This window comes from Pseudophryne corroboree, chromosome 1 (genome assembly GCF_028390025.1).
Source record: "Pseudophryne corroboree isolate aPseCor3 chromosome 1, aPseCor3.hap2, whole genome shotgun sequence".
Classification (NCBI taxonomy): Eukaryota; Metazoa; Chordata; class Amphibia; order Anura; family Myobatrachidae; genus Pseudophryne; species Pseudophryne corroboree.
The window spans coordinates 959,249,033-959,266,236 of record NC_086444.1 but is presented as its reverse complement, the minus strand read 5'-3'; the positions used below and the strand labels follow the sequence as shown (position 1 = coordinate 959,266,236).

Below are 17,204 nucleotides of genomic sequence, written 5' to 3'. Positions count from 1 at the left end.
TTAACCCAATCTCCTCCATTATAAATACTATAATTATTTACTATCCCTATGCCCAATGCGGTGATATCAAGTAGTGGATATACATCCATTATATATATATATATATATGCTATGCAAACACTCCTGTAATCAGGGGCACCAGTGGAATTTAATATTAATATTTGCATTCACAGTAGTCTTAAAATCATATTTCTTTCTTTTTTCAATGTGAAAAGTCACAACAAAGATGGCCGCCGCGATCACATGATCACACAAACAGTTGCTTGAGATGAACATGCTTCAAGAACATGGCCGCCGCTGTACGAACTCTTCCCTGCCTCTGATGGGAGAATATATGCACAGCAGACGTACGATACCAACACCATCTAACCCGCGGTCGGCGCATGCGCAATGAGGACTGCCGGACGCCGGAAGTGGGGCGGACGTGACGTCACCCACGATCCGGACAGGAAGTCCAGGATCACAAGTTTAAAAGTGTTGAAACTGACTTTTTAAACACAATAATGACTCCATTCAAAAGCGGCTTTGCATAGCATGGAGATACCATGCTGCAAGGCTATTATAGCCTCGTTTTTGATGTGTATAAACACATTGACTAATTTGACATTTGTTTATTGATAGGAAGTGATGTAGCAATCACTTCCTCATTTACTTAGGTATATATAGATGATCTGTCCCAGTCATATGCCACCCCTTGATGAAGTCCAGAGAGGACGAAACGCGTTGGGTGTTATGATATATATCCTCTCAAAAAAGCTAAGAACCTTTTTTATACTATTTTTATGTTGATCTTACTTCCAATTTTATACTGTTAGGAATTCATTCTCCTGTCTTTTATTAGCTTGAACTATTAATTGTATGCATTTTTTTACATCTTTTAATTAGTTCCATTGATTTCTCACTTAATTGCTGGCTCCTTGTCTTAGGGCCATTGCTTTTATTTATTTTTATTTACTTTTATGTTGGTGCTAATTACAGTCTATTAAATTTGTACTATTTTTATAAAAGAAAATTTTTTACTGAGTCTCCTCCAAATTATAAGACACCATTGGTCGCTGAAAATCACCTTATTCCTTTTTACTTTTACACTGTACATGAAGCACTTTACCAACGCTTCTCTCTTTAAGGTATAGCTGATGCCCAAATATATCTAAGGGAGTGTCTGAATAAGGAGAACTTTTCAATCATTCACAACACTCTGGTCTACATTCTAGTATAATTCGGTATCGCGGTTAAGCGCCGACAAGCCTTCCCCTATTGCAATATATATATATATATATATATATATATATATAAAAACAGTATATACACAGTTGTGCTCATAAGTTTACATACCCTAGCAGAATTTGTGATTTTCTGGCCATTTGTCAGAGAATATGAATGATAACTCACAAACTTTTCTTTCACTCATGGTTAGTGGTTGGGTGAAGCCATTTATTGTCAAACAACTGTGTTTACTCTTTTTAAATCATAATGACAACCGAAACTACCCAAATGACCCTGAGCAAAAGTTTACATACCCTGGAGATTTTGGCATGATAACATGCACACAAGTTGACACAAACAGGTTTGAATGGCTACTAAAGGTAACCATCCTCACCTGTGATCTCTCTGCTTGTAACATGCACACAAGTTGACAAAAACGGGGTTTAATGGCTACTAAAGGTAACCATCCTCACCTGTGATCTGTTTGCTTGTAATCAGTGTGTGTGTATAAAAGGTCAGTGAGTTTCTGGACTCCTGAAAGACCCTTGCATCTTTCATCCAGTGCTGCACTGACGTGTCTGGATTCTGAGTCATGGGGAAAGCAAAAGAATTGTCAAAGGATCTGCGGGAAAAGGTAATTGAACTGTATAAAACAGGAAAGGGATATAAAAAGATATCCAAGCAATTGAGAATGCCAATCAGCAGTGTACACAGGCTTGGACTGGCCCACAGGGGTACAGGGGAAACCACCGGTGGGCCCTACTGCCTGGGGGCACACCTTCTGCTGTAAGGATCAGGTTCCAGACCGTGCACTTGACTTCTACATTAGACATATGTTACATGATACTGGACTATGGTGTATTTTCTACAGTGCATTGCTGTTATGAACCTGATATAAATGTGGTACATTATCATGCATGCAGCAGCTGAATTTACTGTATATATTTCTGAAGGGGACCAGACGTTGCACTCTGTAATAGTTAGTCAAACCAATGAGGTGGCAGGCAACACCCCCTCTGCAGACTGGCCACACCCCTACACAGGTCCCTACCACTGTATTCCCCGGTGGGCCCTACATGCCTCAGTCCGACACTGTATATATATATATATATATATATATATATATATATACTGCTCAAAAAAAATAAAGGGAACAATTAAACAACACAATGTAACTCCAAGTCAATCACACTTCTGTGAAATCAAACTGTCCACTTAGGAAGCAACACTGATTGACAATCAATTTCACATGCTGTTGTGCAAATGGAATAGACAACAGGTGGAAATTATAGGCAATTAGCAAGACACCCCCAATAAAGTAGTTGTTCTGCAGGTGGTGACCACAGACCACTTCTCAGCTCCTACACTTTCTGGCTGATGTTTTGGTCACTTTTGAAAGCTGGCGGTGCTTTCACTCTAGTGGTAGCATGAGACGTAGTCTACAACCCACACAAGTGGCTCAGGTAGTGCAGCTCATCCAGGACAGCACATCAAAGCGAGCTGTGGCAAGAAGGTTTGCTGTGTCTGTCAGCGTAGTGTCCAGAGCATGGAGGCGCTACCAGGAGACAGGCCAGTACATCAGGAGACATGGAGGAGGCCGTAGGAGGGCAACAACCCAGCAGTAGGACCGCTACCTCCGCCTTTGTGCAAGGAGGAACAGGAGAAGCACTGCCAGAGCCCTGCAAAATGACCTCCAGCAAGCCACAAATGTGCATGTGTCTACTCAAACAATCAGAAACAGACTCCATGAGGGTGGTATGAGGGCCCGACGTCCACAGGTGGGGGTTGTGCTTACAGCCCAACACCGTGCAGGACGTTTGGCATTTGCCAGAGAAAACCAAGATTGGCAAATTCGCCACTGGCGCCCTGTGCTCTTCACAGATGAAAGCAGGTTCTCACTGAGCACATGTGACAGACGTGACAGAGTCTGGAAACGCCAAGGAGAACGTTCTGCTTCCTGCAACATCCTACAGCATGACCGGTTTGGCAGTGGGTCAGTAATGATGTGGGGTGGCATTTCTTTGGGGTGCCGCACAGCCCTCCATGTGCTCGCCAGAGGTAGCCTGACTGCCATTAGGTACCGAGATGAGATCCTCAGACCCCTTGTGAGACCATATGCTGGTGCGGGTGACCCTGGGTTCCTCCTAATGCAAGACAATGCTAGACCTCATGTGGCTGGAGTATGTCAGCAGTTCCTGCAAGACAAAGGCATTGATGCTATGGACTGGCCCACCCGTTCCCCAGACCTGAATCCAATTAAGCACATCTGGGACATCATGTCTCGCTCCATCGACCAACGCCATGTTGCACCACAGACTGTCCAGGAGTTGGCGGATGCTTTAGTCCAGGTCTGGGAGGAGATCCCTCAGGAGACCATCCGGCACCTCATCAGGAGCATGCCCAGGCATTGTAGGGAGGTCATACAGGCACGTGGAGGCCACACACACTACTGAGCCTCATTTTGACTTGTTTTAAGGACATTACATCAAAGTTGGATCAGCCTGTAGTGTGTTTTTCCACTTTAATTTTGAGTGTGACTCCAAATCCAGACCTCCGTGGGTTAATAAATTTGATATCCATTGATAATTTTTGTGTGATTTTGTTGTCAGCACATTCAACTATGTAAATAACAAAGTATTTAATAAGAATATTTCATTCATTCAGATCTAGGATGTGTTGTTTAAGTGTTCCCTTTATTTTTTTGAGCATTGTATGTGTATATATATATATATATCCCAGGGTTTCCTAAGTGGTAATTGGCTTATCCCTTAACAAAGCACAGGAACCAAGCAGCACTCAATAGATTTCATTAGTGAAAAAATATATTGAAACAAAATAAAGCAGTTCAGGATGCACTATGAAACCATATAGGAGGGTGTACTATTTCCAGTGGCTCAGAAGTCCAGTGCATTTCAGGGTAGCAATACAGCAAACAGAAGAGTTGAGGATAGCACAAATGAAATTACAAGTGGAAGTGCAACACCAACATATTTTTTTTACTGTAACTGGGCTTTAAATTATTGCAAGGTGCAGCTTCTCAATGATATTGGCCAGGTGAGTTAGCTGGCTGCTATGCTGATCCAGTCCTTACTCTATTTGTGAAACCTAATAGTAGTGCATGAGCATTACCTTATATAATATTTTTTATTTTTATTAATTTTTTTTTTTTTTTCTGCACCCTCTGCTCATCACCTTCTGCATTTTCCCTTCACCTTCTGCCTCTTCCTGTCACCCTCAGCCCATCACCCTCAACCTTTCCCCATCACCCTCTGCCTTTCCCCATCCCCCTCATCCAGCAGACCCACTTGTAGAGCTTCTGAGCAGCGCTGCCGTAATCAGACAGTGATGACATTAAACAGGTCATACAGTAGATTATTATTATTATTTGATTAAGGGGGCACAGATAATCATTGTTCTTCTAAAGGGGACACATTAATATTAGACATTAGGATTCTGTCTGTACTGTTTGGCAGTTACATTATGAACTCAGCATGGGGCCTAGGAGTGAGGAGGCCGAAGGCATATTTAGAACTTGGACCCACCACTCACAAGTTTCGCCACTGGGAGAACCACCTAGTCTAATTAATGCAGCAATCCAATGCTCCTTTCATTTAAGCATAGTTGCACTACATTCACCAGTGCCATAACTAGACATTTTAGCGCTGTGTGCAAGAAACAGCATCGGGGGACCCCCATATACAAATAAGGGCCAGCGCGCGCCACAGGCGTGTGTGAAACATATAGGGGCGTGGCTTCATGGGTAAGGGGCATGACCACAAAGCTCCCGTTTACACATTACAGCAAGCATAGATCCCTTTTACATAATAAGGCAGAGTCCCCCTTTTACACATTAGGCAGGTAGAGCTCCCTTTTACAAATTACGGCAGGCATAGCTCACTTTTATGCATTACGGCAGGCAGGGCTCACTTTAACACAGCACGGCAGGTAGAGTTCCCCTTTTACACATTACGTCAGGCAGAGTCCCCCCTTTTTTTTACACATTACAGCAGCAGAGTCCCCCTTTTTACACATTAGCTAGGCAGAGTCCCCCTTTTTTCTACACATTATGGCAGGAAGTCCCCCTTTTTTACACATTATGGCAGGCAGTCCCCCTTTTTTACACATTATGGCAGGCAATCCCCCTTTTTTACACATTATGGCAGGCAGTCCCCATTTTTTACACATTATGGCAGGCATTCCCCATTTTTTACACATCATGGCAGGCAGTCCCCATTTTTCCACATCATGGCAGACAGTTCCCCTTTTTTCCACATCATGGCAGGCAGTCCCCCTTTTTTACACATCATGGCAGGCAGTCCCCCTTTTTTTTTACACATTATGGCAGGCAGTCCCCCTTTTTTAGACTTCATGGCAGGCAGTCCCCCTTTTTACATATCATGGCAGGCAGTCCCCTTTCTTTTTCTTTTTTTACACATTGTGGCAGGCAGTCCCCCTTTTATGAGAGGGAGAGGGAGAGTTATACTCACCCTCACCTGTGATCCAGCATCAATGGCAGACTGTTAATGGCAGATGAGGCAGAGATCCGGGAGCTGTCAGCTGCGACATGCTCCTGAGTCCTCTGCTGAGGCGGCAGTGGGAGGCAGGCATCAGCAGGACTCGGAGACCAAAGATCGCAGCAGTGTGGTGGGGGAATGCAGCGCTCAGAGTCAGCTCCGGTGGCTGGCAGGAGACAGTCAGCAGCGCTGGACAGTGAGCAGTAGCTGACAGTGGCTGCGGCTTTGGCCCTGCTCAGAGACCTAAGAACACAGCATTGGGGGGGCGGCTCCGGCGGCTGGCAGGAGGCAGACAGCAGCGCTGGACAAGTGGATAGTGAGTACTGATAGATAGTGACTGCGGCTGTGTGTGGGGGGGTGCTGCCGATTTTGCACTTTCAGTGCATGTGCACTGTGGGCAAGGCACCATTGGCACACACCTAGTTACGGCACTGACATTCACTACTATCTTATTATGCTACAACAACTGTTGCACCTAGGAACATATCTTCATAATTAATATTTGTCCAATCTCCAAAACAATTTTTAAATATCAGCAATATACTGTAAATACACTATTATACAGAACAGCTACAGTATATACTATATTACTCAAGTGGGAATAAAAGTGAATGTTTTATTAATTTCTTGGAGACCTTTATGCTGTTATCAACAGTAAATAATTATTACTCTAAAAGGGTCTATATAAATGTGCTCATGTTGTAAGTGCATTGCATTATCATAGTTTCCTTTGCTAGAAAAGCAACTCTATTCACTCAAGAAACCATACATCGGCTTTCTCATATTGAATGCTACCATATTCAGTGCCTTGAAAAGTGTTTCAGAATTTAGGGGGTTATTCTGACCTGACTGTAGCTGTGCTAAATTTAGCACAGCTACGATCATCTTCCCTGACATGCGGGGGGGGGGGGGGGCGCCCCACATGTCGAGCTGCCCCCCCCAGCACAAGTACAAAAGCATTGCACAGCAGTGATGCTTTTGTACTTGTAGAGTAACTCACAGCCAGCACAGCTCCTGTGGCTGGCTGGAAACTACTCGTCGCTGCCTGGCTCGCAGCGGCTGCGTGTGATGCCCACAAAATGGTGGCCGAACACCACCGTGTCGCCTCCTCCCACCCAGCGACCGCTTCTGCCTGTGCTATGAAGAACTGCAGCGATCGTTCAGGTCAGAATGACCCCCTTAGTCTCTGATCTGGACTAAATGAATTTCACAATATTCTGCTGGCCTTTTTTATTTTATTTTTTTACAAATGGTCAATTAGAGCAAAACTGTCTATTGATTTTACAAATGCAGTTCAGTATGGTTGACTTTCAAATGTATCAACACAATAGCTATAGTACGTGACAGCTTAAGCTAGTTATTAAGTGATTGATAAAAAATAAAAAGTTTTTTTTTTATAGACAGCCTTATGGCAAGTTCTAGTTTATTTAATACCTAGTAGTTAAATACAAAACAAAAAAAACAATATAATGAAAAGGGGATGGTAATGATGAAAGAGAATTTAATGTAAGTTGGAAATAGAAAGCAAATATGTAAAGCAGTACTACTGTCACTATTTGTTAATAGAGAATAAAATTGAATTGAGATCTGTCTATCTATCTATCTATCTATCTATCTATCTATCTATCTATCTACAGTATCATCCACAATATGGGCCCCCAAAATTACAGATGTGCTCACATAACTCTATCTTCATATCACTCCACATAATACCTACTGTATGCGTCTTTTGTATACAAATGTTTCTTTTTTGGTAAATATGTGTCATTGTCACATTGCTAATGTGAAAATATGTATATATAGTCAGTACTTGTGCATTTAACATGCATACCAATAGCAGTGCGGAAAGATGCAAATCTGTGAATAAAGACAGGACACATGGGATCGATCTAACTGAGCTGCGCCATATATCCCACAAATGTACACTGCCACAATTGTGACCAAAGTGGCAATTCTAAATACACTACATTGTGTTAGTGGATCTAGTATGAAATTCCTGCAGATGGGACGCTGGCTGTCAGAATAGTGACATCGGCACCCCATCTGCTGGAATCCCAGAAGCGAGGCTGTGAGTCCACTCTCCATACTTCGGGGCTGGTGGCAAGCTTTGCGAGCGTGCACCCACCAACCATGTGAGGAATCTGGGCAGGTGTCGGCATTCAGTGCATTGTTATAATGTCAGCTGTTGGCATTTCAGTGTCAGTATCCTGAACGCCGGGATCCTGACAGCCGGCATATTAACTGCATCCTGTGCTAGTATATGGCTACAGTGTTAAAAATATGCCATGTGATGTGAGAAACACAAAAATAAGTTTAGGGTTAGGGTTAGCTTTAGGATAAGGGATACAATAAAAATTAATTGTCAACATTGTGACCATTTCGACATGATGAAAATAAACATGATCACTGTCGACATAATATACAGAATTCCATAACTGGCCCAAATGAGTTCTGGTAGCCCTAAACTGTTTAGTGCTGGTAGAACAAGTGTCAGACTACCAGCACATACTAACATGAGTAGAACTACATGTGCCAGCTTGCCTAGACATCTAGTGACTGCTTTTTTATCATTTTGTTGCATAACTGCGGTCAACTCAGTCCCGTGTTGTTATGGTGACATATGATTTTAGTGAATTCCTATAATCTATGGCTATACTTAAAGTAGAGGCTTGTGTAATAATAAATTGTTAAACAAAGAATTTCCTCATCCTCATTTCATTTGAAAACTAGTATAGTAATTACTAATTAAAAAATGAAAATTAAACTTATTACAAATTAATTAATTAATGGCTTAAGATATGTACTGATAAATGTAAAAAGAGATTTAAAAAATACCTCTGGTAGATGGCAGTCAGTTGTATTGAAAGCAAAAAGACACACATCAGAATTTAAGCATATTGGAATTAGCTTACCCTAACGTTGTTACGCTAAATGAATAAAACACAAACACGACAATACCATTGCTAGCCAGTGGCAGCTGCAATTTATCTACAAGATGGAAATAACTCTCTGATAATGAAAGCCAGCAAAATGGTTGGTGGGCACAGGGCTGTCCTCTACTTTACATGTAAAGGCTACCAACCCCATGCTGAGAAGCACTATGCTCCTTCCAGACTTAACTGAGGGGCAGGTCTGCTACCCTAGTAGAGCCCTTAACAGTAAAAAAACAAACAAAAAACCCCCCACATTTTATAAAATAAATTTAAGAGAACAAGATACTTAAGACTCCACATCATTTTGTTAATACCAAATCTATCAAGCTTCTTATGTTACTTAATTCTATCCACTCAATTTTTCTATCATAATCTGACTAAATCATATGGTAATAGTAAGTGTACCAAAAAAAAAAAAAAAAAAAACATCAAAAACAAAATACAAACTGAAAAATACCTATAACATGGTGTTCTCCTTGCTTACATTCTTAAACCCTGATTTACAGCAATCAGCAGATATCTTCTGTACTTGTGTAGTGTGTCTAACTAATCAGATGTTTTGAAAATGTTCCCATGCCTTTGCCAGTATTGGTTAACCAGAGTTCTTTTTTATAGTTATTTACCAATTAGATAGGATCACGGCTCTGCTGAGCAGAAATGCAAGTCATTTAGGTTCATTTTGACACCAGGGGTCAGATGTAATGAAGTTAGAGTTGGTCAAAGGTGCGGGTTCCAGGCCGAACTTGGACTTTCGTTTTAAAGTGGCAATCATGTACAAGGCATGGTTTTGCCTTGTACTTGATTGTCACTTTTAAAAAACATCTGGGTTCAGCTGGGAACCCGCACCTGTGGCCAACTCGCACTTCATCATATCCGGCCCCAACTCTGGTGTGTAATATACAGTAATTACGATATGTATATTATAAAAAGAAAAAATACAGGTTGCAATTGAAGGAATTTAAGCAATGGTAGAAAAAAAAATACAGAGTTATTAAAGAATGTTCACAATGACAGAATACCAAATGTAATATAAAGTTCTTGAATCATTTAGGCATTTTAGAGCTACAATAGTTGAATGTCATATGTAAAGTATATCATCATTTTTTGAACTTAAAAAACACAGTCAAACTTCATTGTACAGTACGAATATCTAAGTAATAATCTGCTTCTAGAGAATTTTGAGTTTGACTAGTGAAAAGATTCTAAAGGTCTGGAAATAGAGGAACATTAACCTTTAAGGTTATCAAGGTTTGACTTCTTATGCATTATGTAAGTTAAATAATAAAAAAAATAACTTTTAGTATAGCAACCTTTCAAAGTTTAAAATATATGATTTCATTAGTTATTGTAGATATTACCTTTTTTTTTAGTACCATATAACAATATTTTGTTTTGCTTGTGTAGAAGGAAAATTAAGTATGTAATTGAAAAATTACATACTAATTGACTAACAATGTAAATGTTTTAAAAAATAGGAATTGAGATCAAGTTTCATTTGAAATTTTTATTCACACAACCCATTCATACTGTATTTCATAACATCTATCACAGTAGCGGATCTTACCACGGGCAGGCAGGACTTTTGCCCGGGGCGCCGCCTTCCAGAGGGCGCCGGCGCCATCCGGAGGGCGCCGCACCATGGCAAGATCTGCTACTGTGCCCCCCGCTGTGTCCCCCGCTGGTCACCCGCAGTGAAGGGAACTAGACGCTATGCGTCTAGTTTCCCTTCCTGGAGAGGTCCTTTGCTGTGCGGTGCGTAATGACGTCATTGCGCACCGCACAGCATTGTGGGACTGACAGATTCAAGGGGTCATATTTGACCTCTAGTGTCTGTGTATGCTGTACTATGGGAGAGACGTCATGATGTCTCTCCCATAGATCCAAGGAGAGGAGTGGCGCCGGCGGAGGTCTGCAGCGGTCAGGAGCGGGGATTGTAAGTATTATTATTTTTTGTGTGTGTATGTGCAAGTGGCCCTATGCTACAGGGGGCACAAATGGGGGCACAACTCTACAGGGGACATAACTGACCACGCCCCCTGTATGAAGCCACGTCTCTATTCTCCGTCCGGGGCGGCAAAATACCTAGGACCACCTTGCCTAACATCTCATCTATGATCTAGTGACTTGCTGTTCTTTTTCAAACATGTACAGATGGTTTTGAAACCAATGGCTCAACCAGCACCTCTACCAACTTGAGCTCGAAAAAGATGCTAATATTTTTTGTTGTTGTTGTTATTATTATTATTATTATTATTATTATTATCATCATTATTATCCTTTATTTCTATGGCACCACAAGGGATCCACAGTGCCCAATTACAGAGTACATAAACAAATAATCAAAACAGGAAAACAGTGACTTACAGTTGAAGACAATATACTGTAGGACAACTATAGGGTAAACAAACATAGCTACATCAGCAGATGACACTGAAATAAGTATCAGGGTGGTAGAAAACCGTGGAATAGGAAAATAAATGTATTTATTTATATTATGTATAGTACAACGTAGCCATAATTAAGGCTTCTCTATTAAGAGCTATGTGTAGCTGTAACTAACAGGCGTAATCCACTAAATTTAATAAATATACTATTCAAAGCATTGGGAGAATGATTCTGCTGAAAAATAAACAACATATGGGGCCGGATGTAATGGCTTGCGAGATGGCCGAACTTGTACTTTTTTTAAAGCAGAAAAATGTTTATAAGGCAAAACCTGGTTGGTTTTGCCTTGTAAACATTTGCTGCTTTAAATTTTTTTTACGTGTTCGGCCAGAGTCTCGGAGCTCTCACAAGCCTTTACATCTGACCCCTATAGTTTTAAAAGCTGCAGATAGGTGATAATATGGTTGGTGCTGTACAGTGGCAGCAGCAGATCCTGGGCTGCAGCGCCAACCATATAATGCAGGGTTAACAACTTGGCACATATACAGTGCATCCAGAAAGTATTCACAGCACTTTACTTTTTCCACATTTTGTTATGTTACAGCCTTAATCCAAAATTAAATAAATTATTTTTTTCCGTCAAAATTCTACACACAATACCCCATAATGACAACGTGAAATTTTTGCACATTTATTAAAAATAAAAAAACTAATAAATCACTGCCTTTGCCATGAAGCTCAAAATTGAGCTCAGGTGCATCCTGTTTCCACTGATAATCCTTGAGATGTTCCTACAGCTTAAGCACACAGCCAAGATATTAAATGAGTGGCTTCAGAACAACTCTGTGAATGTCCTTGAGTGGCCCAGCCAGAGCCCAGGCTTGCATTTGATTGAACATCTCTGGAGAGATCTGAAAATGGCTTCTGCACTGACACTTCCCATCCAACCTGACGGAGCTTGAGAGGTGCTGCAAAGAGGAATGGGCAAATCTGCCCAAAGATAGGTGTGCCAAGCTTGCGGCATCATATTCAAAAAGACTTGACGCTGTAATTGCTGCCAAAGGTGCATCAACAAAGTATTGAGCAAAGGCTGTGAATACTTATGTACATGTCATTTCTTAATTTTTGATCTTTAATACATTTTCAAAAATCTAAAAAAAAAAAATTCATGTTGTCATTGGGGTATTTCATGGGGTATTGTGTGTAGAATTTTGAGGGAAAAAATGAATTTATTCCATTTTGGAATAAGGCTGTAACTAGTGATGAGCACCGGAAATTTTTCGGGTTTTGTGTTTTGGTTTTGGGTTCGGTTCCGCGGCCGTGTTTTGAGTTCGAACGCGTTTTGGCAAAACCTCACCGAATTTTTTTTGTCGGATTCGGGTGTGTTTTGGATTCGGGTGTTTTTTTCAAAAAACCCTAAAAAACAGCTTAAATCATAGAATTTGGGGGTCATTTTGATCCCAAAGTATTATTAACCTCAAAAACCATAATTTCCACTCATTTTCAGTCTATTCTGAATACCTCACACCTCACAATATTATTTTTAGTCCTAAAATTTGCACCGAGGTCGCTGGATGACTAAGCTAAGCGACCCTAGTGGCCGACACAAACACCTGGCCCATCTAGGAGTGGCACTGCAGTGTCACGCAGGATGGCCCTTCTAAAAAACCCTCCCCAAACAGCACATGACGCAAAGAAAAAAAGAGGCGCAATGAGGTAGCTGTGTGAGTAAGCTAAGCGACCCTAGTGGCCGACACAAACACCTGGCCCATCTAGGAGTGGCACTGCAGTGTCACGCAGGATGTCCCTTCCAAAAACCCTCCCCAAACAGCACATGACGCAAAGAAAAAAAGAGGCGCAATGAGGTAGATGTGTGAGTAAGATAAGCGACCCTAGTGGCCGACACAAACACCGGGCCCATCTAGGAGTGGCACTGCAGTGGCACGCAGGATGGCCCTTCCAAAAAACCCTCCCCAAACAGCACATGACGCAAAGAAAAAAAGAGGCGCAATGAGGTAGCTGTGTGAGTAAGATAAGCGACCCTAGTGGCCGACACAAACACCGGGCCCATCTAGGAGTGGCACTGCAGTGTCACGCAGGATGGCCCTTCCAAAAAACCCTCCCCAAACAGCACATGACGCAAAGAAAAAAAGAGGCGCAATGAGGTAGCTGTGTGAGTAAGATAAGCGACCCTAGTGGCCGACACAAACACCGGGCCCATCTAGGAGTGGCACTGCAGTGTCACGCAGGATGTCCCTTCCAAAAAACCCTCCCCAAACAGCACATGACGCAAAGAAAAAAAGAGGCGCAATGAGGTAGCTGTGTGAGTAAGATAAGCGACCCTAGTGGCCGACACAAACACCGGGCCCATCTAGGAGTGGCACTGCAGTGTCACGCAGGATGGCCCTTCCAAAAAACCCTCCCCAAACAGCACATGACGCAAAGAAAAAAAGAGGCGCAATGAGGTAGCTGTGTGAGTAAGATAAGCGACCCTAGTGGCCGACACAAACACCGGGCCCATCTAGGAGTGGCACTGCAGTGGCACGCAGGATGGCCCTTCCAAAAAACCCTCCCCAAACAGCACATGACGCAAAGAAAAAAAGAGGTGCAATGAGGTAGCTGTGTGAGTAAGCTAAGCGACCCTAGTGGCCGACACAAACACCGGGCCCATCTAGGAGTGGCACTGCAGTGTCACGCAGGATGGCCCTTCCAAAAAACACTCCCCAAACAGCACATGACGCAAAGAAAAAAAGAGGCGCAATGAGGTAGCTGTGTGAGTAAGATAAGCGACCCTAGTGGCCGACACAAACACCGGGCCCATCTAGGAGTGGCACTGCAGTGTCACGCAGGATGGCCCTTCCAAAAAACCCTCCCCAAACAGCACATGACGCAAAGAAAAAAAGAGGCGCAATGAGGTAGCTGTGTGAGTAAGATAAGCGACCCTAGTGGCCGACACAAACACCGGGCCCATCTAGGAGTGGCACTGCAGTGGCACGCAGGATGGCCCTTCCAAAAAACCCTCCCCAAACAGCACATGACGCAAAGAAAAAAAGAGGTGCAATGAGGTAGCTGTGTGAGTAAGCTAAGCGACCCTAGTGGCCGACACAAACACCGGGCCCATCTAGGAGTGGCACTGCAGTGTCACGCAGGATGGCCCTTCCAAAAAACACTCCCCAAACAGCACATGATGCAAAGAAAAAAAGAGGTGCAATGAGGTAGCTGTGTGAGTAAGCTAAGCGACCCTAGTGGCCGACACAAACACCGGGCCCATCTAGGAGTGGCACTGCAGTGTCACGCAGGATGTCCCTTCCAAAAAACCCTCCCCAAACAGCACATGACGCAAAGAAAAAAAGAGGCGCAATGAGGTAGCTGTGTGAGTAAGATAAGCGACCCTAGTGGCCGACACAAACACCGGGCCCATCTAGGAGTGGCACTGCAGTGTCACGCAGGATGGCCCTTCCAAAAAACCCTCCCCAAACAGCACATGACGCAAAGAAAAAAAGAGGCGCAATGAGGTAGCTGTGTGAGTAAGATAAGCGACCCTAGTGGCCGACACAAACACCGGGCCCATCTAGGAGTGGCACTGCAGTGGCACGCAGGATGGCCCTTCCAAAAAACCCTCCCCAAACAGCACATGACGCAAAGAAAAAAAGAGGTGCAATGAGGTAGCTGTGTGAGTAAGCTAAGCGACCCTAGTGGCCGACACAAACACCGGGCCCATCTAGGAGTGGCACTGCAGTGTCACGCAGGATGGCCCTTCCAAAAAACACTCCCCAAACAGCACATGACGCAAAGAAAAAAAGAGGCGCAATGAGGTAGCTGTGTGAGTAAGATAAGCGACCCTAGTGGCCGACACAAACACCGGGCCCATCTAGGAGTGGCACTGCAGTGTCACGCAGGATGGCCCTTCCAAAAAACCCTCCCCAAACAGCACATGACGCAAAGAAAAAAAGAGGCGCAATGAGGTAGCTGTGTGAGTAAGATAAGCGACCCTAGTGGCCGACACAAACACCGGGCCCATCTAGGAGTGGCACTGCAGTGGCACGCAGGATGGCCCTTCCAAAAAACCCTCCCCAAACAGCACATGACGCAAAGAAAAAAAGAGGTGCAATGAGGTAGCTGTGTGAGTAAGCTAAGCGACCCTAGTGGCCGACACAAACACCGGGCCCATCTAGGAGTGGCACTGCAGTGTCACGCAGGATGGCCCTTCCAAAAAACACTCCCCAAACAGCACATGATGCAAAGAAAAAAAGAGGTGCAATGAGGTAGCTGTGTGAGTAAGCTAAGCGACCCTAGTGGCCGACACAAACACCGGGCCCATCTAGGAGTGGCACTGCAGTGTCACGCAGGATGGCCCTTCCAAAAAACCCTCCCCAAACAGCACATGACGCAAAGAAAAAAAGAGGTGCAATGAGGTAGCTGTGTGAGTAAGCTAAGCGACCCTAGTGGCCGACACAAACACCGGGCCCATCTAGGAGTGGCACTGCAGTGTCACGCAGGATGGCCCTTCCAAAAAACACTCCCCAAACAGCACATGACGCAAATAAAAATGAAAGAAAAAAGAGGTGCAAGATGGAATTGTCCTTGGGCCCTCCCACCCACCCTTATTTTGTATAAACAGGACATGCACACTTTAACCAACCCATCATTTCAGTGACAGGGTCTGCCACACGACTGTTACTGAAATGACGGGTTGGTTTGGACCCCCACCTAAAAAGAAGCAATTAATCTCTCCTTGCACAAACTGGCTCTACAGAGGCAAGATGTCCACCTCATCATCATCCTCCGATATATCACCGTGTACATCCCCCTCCTCACAGATTATCTATTCGTCCCCACTGGAATCCACCATCTCAGCTCCCTGTGTACTTTGTGGAGGCAATTGCTGCTGGTGAATGTCTCCACGGAGGAATTGATTATAATTCATTTTAATGAACATCATCTTCTCCACATTTTCTGGATGTAACCTCGTACGCCGATTGCTGACAAGGTGAGCGGCGGCACTAAACACTCTTTCGGAGTACACACTTGTGGGAGGGCAACTTAGGTAGAATAAAGCCAGTTTGTGCAAGGGCCTCCAAATTGCCTCTTTTTCCTGCCAGTATAAGTACGGACTGTGTGACGTGCCTACTTGGATGCGGTCACTCATATAATCCTCCACCATTCTTTCAATGGTGAGAGAATCATATGCAGTGACAGTAGACGACATGTCCGTAATCGTTGTCAGGTCCTTCAGTCCGGACCAGATGTCAGCATCAGCAGTCGCTCCAGACTGCCCTGCATCACCGCCAGCGGGTGGGCTCGGAATTCTGAGCCTTTTCCTCGCACCCCCAGTTGCGAGAGAATGTGAAGGAGGAGATGTTGACAGGTCGCGTTCCGCTTGACTTGACAATTTTGTCACCAGCAGGTCTTTGAACCCCAGCAGACTTGTGTCTGCCGGAAAGAGAGATCCAAGGTAGGCTTTAAATCTAGGATCGAGCACGGTGGCCAAAATGTAGTGCTCTGATTTCAACAGATTGACCACCCGTGAATCCTTGTTAAGCGAATTAAGGGCTCCATCCACAAGTCCCACATACCTAGCGGAATCGCTCCGTGTTAGCTCCTCCTTCAATGTCTCCAGCTTCTTCTGCAAAAGCCTGATGAGGGGAATGACCTGACTCAGGCTGGCAGTGTCTGAACTGACTTCACGTGTGGCAAGTTCAAAGGGCATCAGAACCTTGCACAATGTTGAAATCATTCTCCACTGCGCTTGAGACAGGTGCATTCCACCTCCTATATTGTGCTCAATTGCATAGGCTTGAATGGCCTTTTGCTGCTCCTCCAACCTCTGAAGCATATAGAGGGTTGAATTCCACCTCGTTACCACTTCTTGCTTCAGATGATGGCAGGGCAGGTTCAGTTGTTTTTGGTGGTGCTCCAGTCTTCTGTACGTGGTGCCTGTACGCCGAAAGTGTCCCGCAATTCTTCTGGCCACCGACAGCATCTCTTGCACGCCCCTGTCGTTTTTAAAAAAATTCTGCACCACCAAATTCAAGGTATGTGCAAAACATGGGACGTGCTGGAATTTGCCCATATTTAATGCACACACAATATTGCTGGCGTTGTCCGATGCCACAAATCCACAGGAGAGTCCAATTGGGGTAAGCCATTCCGCGATGATCTTCTT

The 17,204-nt window shown here is 43.9% G+C and overlaps 1 protein-coding gene across 2 annotated transcripts in view; it reads right to left on the bottom strand.

The window, feature by feature from the left end:
* The window catches only part of FSTL5 (follistatin like 5), a 1,009,581-nt gene that overhangs the window by 345,214 nt on the left and 647,163 nt on the right, over positions 1 to 17,204 (bottom strand). The window lies entirely within an intron of this gene.